Source organism: Mastomys coucha, unplaced genomic scaffold (genome assembly GCF_008632895.1).
Source record: "Mastomys coucha isolate ucsf_1 unplaced genomic scaffold, UCSF_Mcou_1 pScaffold7, whole genome shotgun sequence".
Lineage (NCBI taxonomy): Eukaryota > Metazoa > Chordata > Mammalia > Rodentia > Muridae > Mastomys > Mastomys coucha.
The window spans coordinates 56,054,456-56,059,739 of record NW_022196913.1 but is presented as its reverse complement, the minus strand read 5'-3'; the positions used below and the strand labels follow the sequence as shown (position 1 = coordinate 56,059,739).

Here is a 5,284-nt window from a genome sequence, read left to right as displayed (position 1 = left end):
CAGAAATCTGCCTGCCTCTGCCTCCCAAGTGCTGGGATTAAAGGCATGCGCCACCACTGCCCGGCGAATTAAAAATATTTTGATCATATTTCCCCTCCTCTAAGTTCTTCTAAGAGGCCAAACCTACTCCATCTTAGGACCGGCCTTCATCTTAAAGAAAAGAAGAAAAGCCTGAGAACTTGACCTGCAACAAAACCCAAGCCGCACCCATGGCTTGTTCTTGGCCTGAGTTACAACCAAACCTGTTTCCTAGCGACAGCGAAAGGTTAGTCTGACTGTTTCAGAGGTACGCTCAGACCGTTTGTGATGGTATACGGTCCTCTGACAGGTCGGAGCACCACCTGTCCTAGTGACAGTTAAAGGGTAGTCTGACTGTTTCAGAGGTATGCTCAGACCGTTTGTGATAATGGTATATGGTCCTGCTTCGGAGCACCCACCTGTCGACTTATAGTCAGTCTATTAGATGCTTGCCAGACTGGACACCCATCCCTCACTTGCTCCTATCTTCCTATAAAAACTGTCCTGCTGAGGGTTCGAGGCTGCTCTGCTTCCCTTCCTGTCTTGCTGTGTCAGGTTGGGTTGGAGGAAAGCCAAAGTATGAGCTTGTAATAAAGAGACCCCAATGCTATGACATTGGAGAGAGCTCCTGGGTGGTGTTTTGGGGTTCATGAACAATTCCTGGCACAATGCTTCCAGATCCTCTTCTCCTCTCTACTCACCCAAGTTTTTGTTTTATCTCAAAAAATAATACCCCAATACAACAATATCCTCCCCCCAAATCAAAAAAACAAAAATACCCCACCAAGCCCCACCATACTCTAAACAAATAAAACAACACACCAAAAAAACTGTGGAGTCCAATTATATATTGGTCAACTAACTATTCGTGAACATAAGACCAGTCCTGGAGTGTGACATACCCAGTGTCACTCTGTTTTAGAAAACTGACTTTCCCTCTCCCAGCAGGTATAAGTGACAGTTCAGTTGTTAACCTTTACCCTAGGGACTAGATTTTCATTCATTCATTCATTCATAAAAACAAACAAACAAACCTTACAATAGCTTTGATGCATATGATAGAGGTCCTTAAAGAGGAACTGAATAAATCCCTTAAAGAAATCTATGAGAACACAAACAATGGAAGGAAATAAAACTATTCAAAACCTGAAAATGGAAATATAATCAGTAAAGAAAACCCAAACTGAGGGCAAACTGGAAATAAAAATATAGGCACTCAAACAGGAACGGCAGAGGCAAGCTTCACCAACAGAATGTAAGAGTTAGAAGAGAGAATTTCAGGCATTGAAGACCTGATAAGAGAAAGATATAACTTGGTAAAAAAAAAAGTTAAATCTAAAAACTCTTGGCACAAACATCCAGAAATTTAGGACACTATGAAAAAGATCAAGTCTAAGAATAAATAGGAATAGGGCTGGAGAGATGGCTCAGCGGTTAAGAGCAACAACCACAGCTACCACATGGTGGCTCACAACCATCTGTAATGGGATCTGATGCCCTCTTCTGGTGTGTCTGAAGACAGCTGCAGTGACCTCACATAAATAAAAAAAAAATAAATCTTTAAAAAAAAAGAATAAAGAGGAAGAAGAAGAAACCCAGGTCAAAGGCACAGAAAATACTTTCTCTTTCTCTCTCTCTCTCTTTCTTTCTTTCTTTCTTTCTCTCTTCCTCTCTTTCTTTCTTTCTTTCTTTCTTTCTTTCTTTCTTTCTTTCTTTCTTTCTTTTATGTGTATGAGTACACTGTAGCTGTACAGATGGCCATGAGCCATCATGTGTGTGGCTGCTGGGAATTGAACTCAGGACCTCTGCCAGCCCTGATTGCTCAGGCCTGCTCACTCCCGCATAATTCACTGTAGCTGTCTTCAGATGCACCAGAAGAGGGCGTCAGATCTCATTACTAGTGGTTGTGAGCCACCATGTGGTTGCTGGGATCAGAACTCAGGACCTTCAGAAGAGCAGTCAATGCTCTTACCTGCTGAGCCATCTCGTCAGCCCCAGAAAATACTTTCAACAAAATCATAGAAAACACTTGGTCCCTAACCTAAAGAAGGAGGTGCCTATAATGTACAAAAGTCTTACAGAATACTAAATAGACTGAATCAGAAGAAAGTCCCTTTGGCACATCATAATCAAAACAGTAAACATACAGAACAAGAGAGAATATTAAAGGCTGCAAGTGAAAGAGATCAAGTATCATATAAGGAATGCCTATTGGAAGTATACCTGACTTCTCAATGAATACCCTAAAAGCCATAAGGGCCAGGACAGATGTGCTGCAAACTCTAAGAGATCACACATACCAGCCCAGACTCCTAAACCCAGCAAATCTTTCAATCACCATAATCCACACCAGCAAAGTCAAAAGAGGAACATACACACACACCACCACCACCACCACCAATAGCAGCACAAGTAACAGAAATAAACAATTATCGGTCATTGATTACTCTCAACACCAACCATAGTCTCAATTCTCAAATAAAAAGCCACAGACTAACAGAATGGATGTGAAAACAAGATCTGTACTTCTGTTGCATCCAATAAACATACCTTAACATCAAAGATAAACATCACCTCAGGGTAAAGTGTTGAAAACAGATATTCCAAGCAAATGGACCTAAGAAATAAGCTGGTGCAGCCATTTTAATATCTCACAAAACAGATTTAAAACCAAAACTAATCAGAAGAGATACTGAAGGTGCAAAATCCTGCGTGTTTGAGGAAGCAACCTTGTGACAGTTTCTGCCCCTGAAGCAGAGCCAGCAGGGTGTGGGTCTTCTGGAGTGCTGACAGTTGCTGTAGGCATAAGGCTTGTTTGTATAATAATGTGTATCTTTTACTTTATGTTCCTCCTTTGGGGAATGTTCTCCCTGCCAAGGTTAATGACTCCATGTTGATCAGAAACAGTACAATTCCTGGAAACAAGAATGTGTCTTGTGTTCCTCAGCAAAATGGTGGCTGTCACATTCAGGACAGTCATTAAGGCCGTGGGAAAGAACTCTGAAAACGTGAGTTCAAGAATATATAAGTCAGTGTAAGATCTGTTCTTTCCAGGCCTTCTCAACTATGCAAAGTATAAGGATGTAATGTGAATTGTATGAGCTTCACTGACCTGCAAGAACAGAGGGTCCTGCACTGATGAGCCAGCTAAGGCAGAAAGATATTAAGGGAGGGGATAAAGAGATTTAGGGAGTGAAGTTTTGTCTCAGGGCAAGATCCCCCACAGCTAAGCTTATTGTTTGTGGTTGTAGTTGAACAAGAAATAGTTTGGACTTTTGATCTGGAATAAACTACAATCCAGAAATGGAGGGCACACTTGTGATCCAGATCTTAAGGCTGGATGACACAGGCTTTTGATCCAGATCTTGAGGAATGGTGGCCATGAAAAGTTTAGGCCCAGTCATGGTCCTTTAATCCCAGGAGACAAAGACAAGCAGATTCTGAGTTCAAGGCCAGCTTGGGACAAAACAAGTTCTAGGTGAAAAAAAAACTTAGGTCATAAAATGCTGACTCATGGGATAATTGAAACGGAACCTGGGGTAAATGACTGAAATGATATCTAATTCCTTTTTTTTTTTTTTAAATCAAAGCACTACTTTATTAAATGAGTTATTTTACACAATATGAACATCAATATAATTACAATTGTAAAAAAATTTTATAACAAGAATGGACTGATTTTTCAGATTTCCACATCAGAGTCAACTGTACATTTACACAGAATTGTCTTTGCATGAAGCCCAAAGGGAACAGCATAAAAATGAGTGTTTCCGTAGCCCCTTTATTTTTTGCTGATCAACAGTTTGTTTAAAAAAGCAGCTGCAGGTTTGTTACCTAAGGTCTGAGACAGTAGAAGAGTCAAAGGTGTCATGAATTCACCTGTAAACAACCTCATGCCTGAACATCAGCCAACTCTGGAGGAAGTGGAGTCTTAGGGTGCTTTCTCTCAAAGTGCTGCTTGAAGGTCTTGGGGTCTGGCATCTGCATCCTACAGACGGTGCAGGTGTATATTAAGGCAGTTTTGGCAGCAGCCTTTTGGTCATGTCCTTGTTTCTTCTTTTGTCCAGCCTGCTTTTTGGCATTTTTTTGCTGAGACTGAATCTTCTGCTGTCCACGAGCCATATCCGGGCCGGGCCGGTCTGGCGTCCGAGAGACCGCGCAGCGCGAGCTGGGCAGGACGAGCAGGGAAGGAAGGGTCGAGCCCCGCACCGCTTGGGGCCTCCGCCACCCACAGAGGAAGGACGGAGCAGAGCCGGGAGCACAACAGCCCGCGCCTCACAACACCGGAGGCAGGCCCGTCGCTCGTGCCCGCGCCCGCGCACGCCATGCCGCACTCCCAGTCGCCTCAGCCGATATCTAATTCCTAAGGAAGTAGCTTATGTAAAAGAAAATACTGGGCTTTGGTCTGCAAGAGACAACCATCTGGAATAGACCACAGAGCTGTCGACCTGCATCCATCACTGACTCTGAGTCATTCATCTGCCGCCACAAGCACCCCTTCTTCAGGACCAACAACCAAGCTGAGGCTGGTTTTCGGCACAAAGGAAAGAGAAATCCACCAAGAGGATACTGCAGTTATTAGCATCTATGCCCCAAACACAAGGGCACCCAAGTTTGTAAAATAAACACTTCTACAGCCTAAAGCACCTATTGACCCTCGCACACTAATAGTGGGAGACTTTAATACCCCACTCTCACTGAAAGACAGGTCATCTAGACAAAAAACTCAACAGAGATGTGCTGAGTTCACTGATGTTATAAACCAAATGGACCCAATAGATATTAACAGAGCCAGTTTCTCAGAAAGCTAAAAGCAATCTATGGCAAATCAGTGTCGTGTGCTGCACAGCCGCAGCCGCAGTTAGGCAATGGCTTCTCTGGAGAATGGTTTCCTTCCAGCTTCCGTGAGAAACAGAAATGCTAACAAAGCAAACAAATAAACAGTAAACAAACAAAACACCACAGCACAAGACATTTCTTCTGAAAATAGAACAAAGTTCGAGTTTATTGTTTTAAATCAGGAAGCTATAAAGGAAACAAGCTTATTTTTAGGAATTCAAGTGACTTTACGTAGGAAGTTTTTAGCCCTACCAGCCATCAATCATGTGTGTGGTATATGTCATTATTTCTGCAGTGACATTTAGAATTGAAAACGTTACCTGTGAAGCATGCAATATTTCTTAAAAGTATAAACAAACAAAAACAAAACAACAAAACAAAACAAAACAACCCAAAACAATGTGTTTAGATGAGGTCTTTCTGTATG

The 5,284-nt window shown here is 42.3% G+C and overlaps 1 pseudogene; it reads right to left on the bottom strand.

The window, feature by feature from the left end:
* Positions 1-3,783: 3,783 nt before the first annotated feature.
* On the bottom strand, positions 3,784-4,350 carry LOC116081965 (annotated as a pseudogene).
* Between the last annotated feature and the right edge of the window lie 934 nt (positions 4,351-5,284).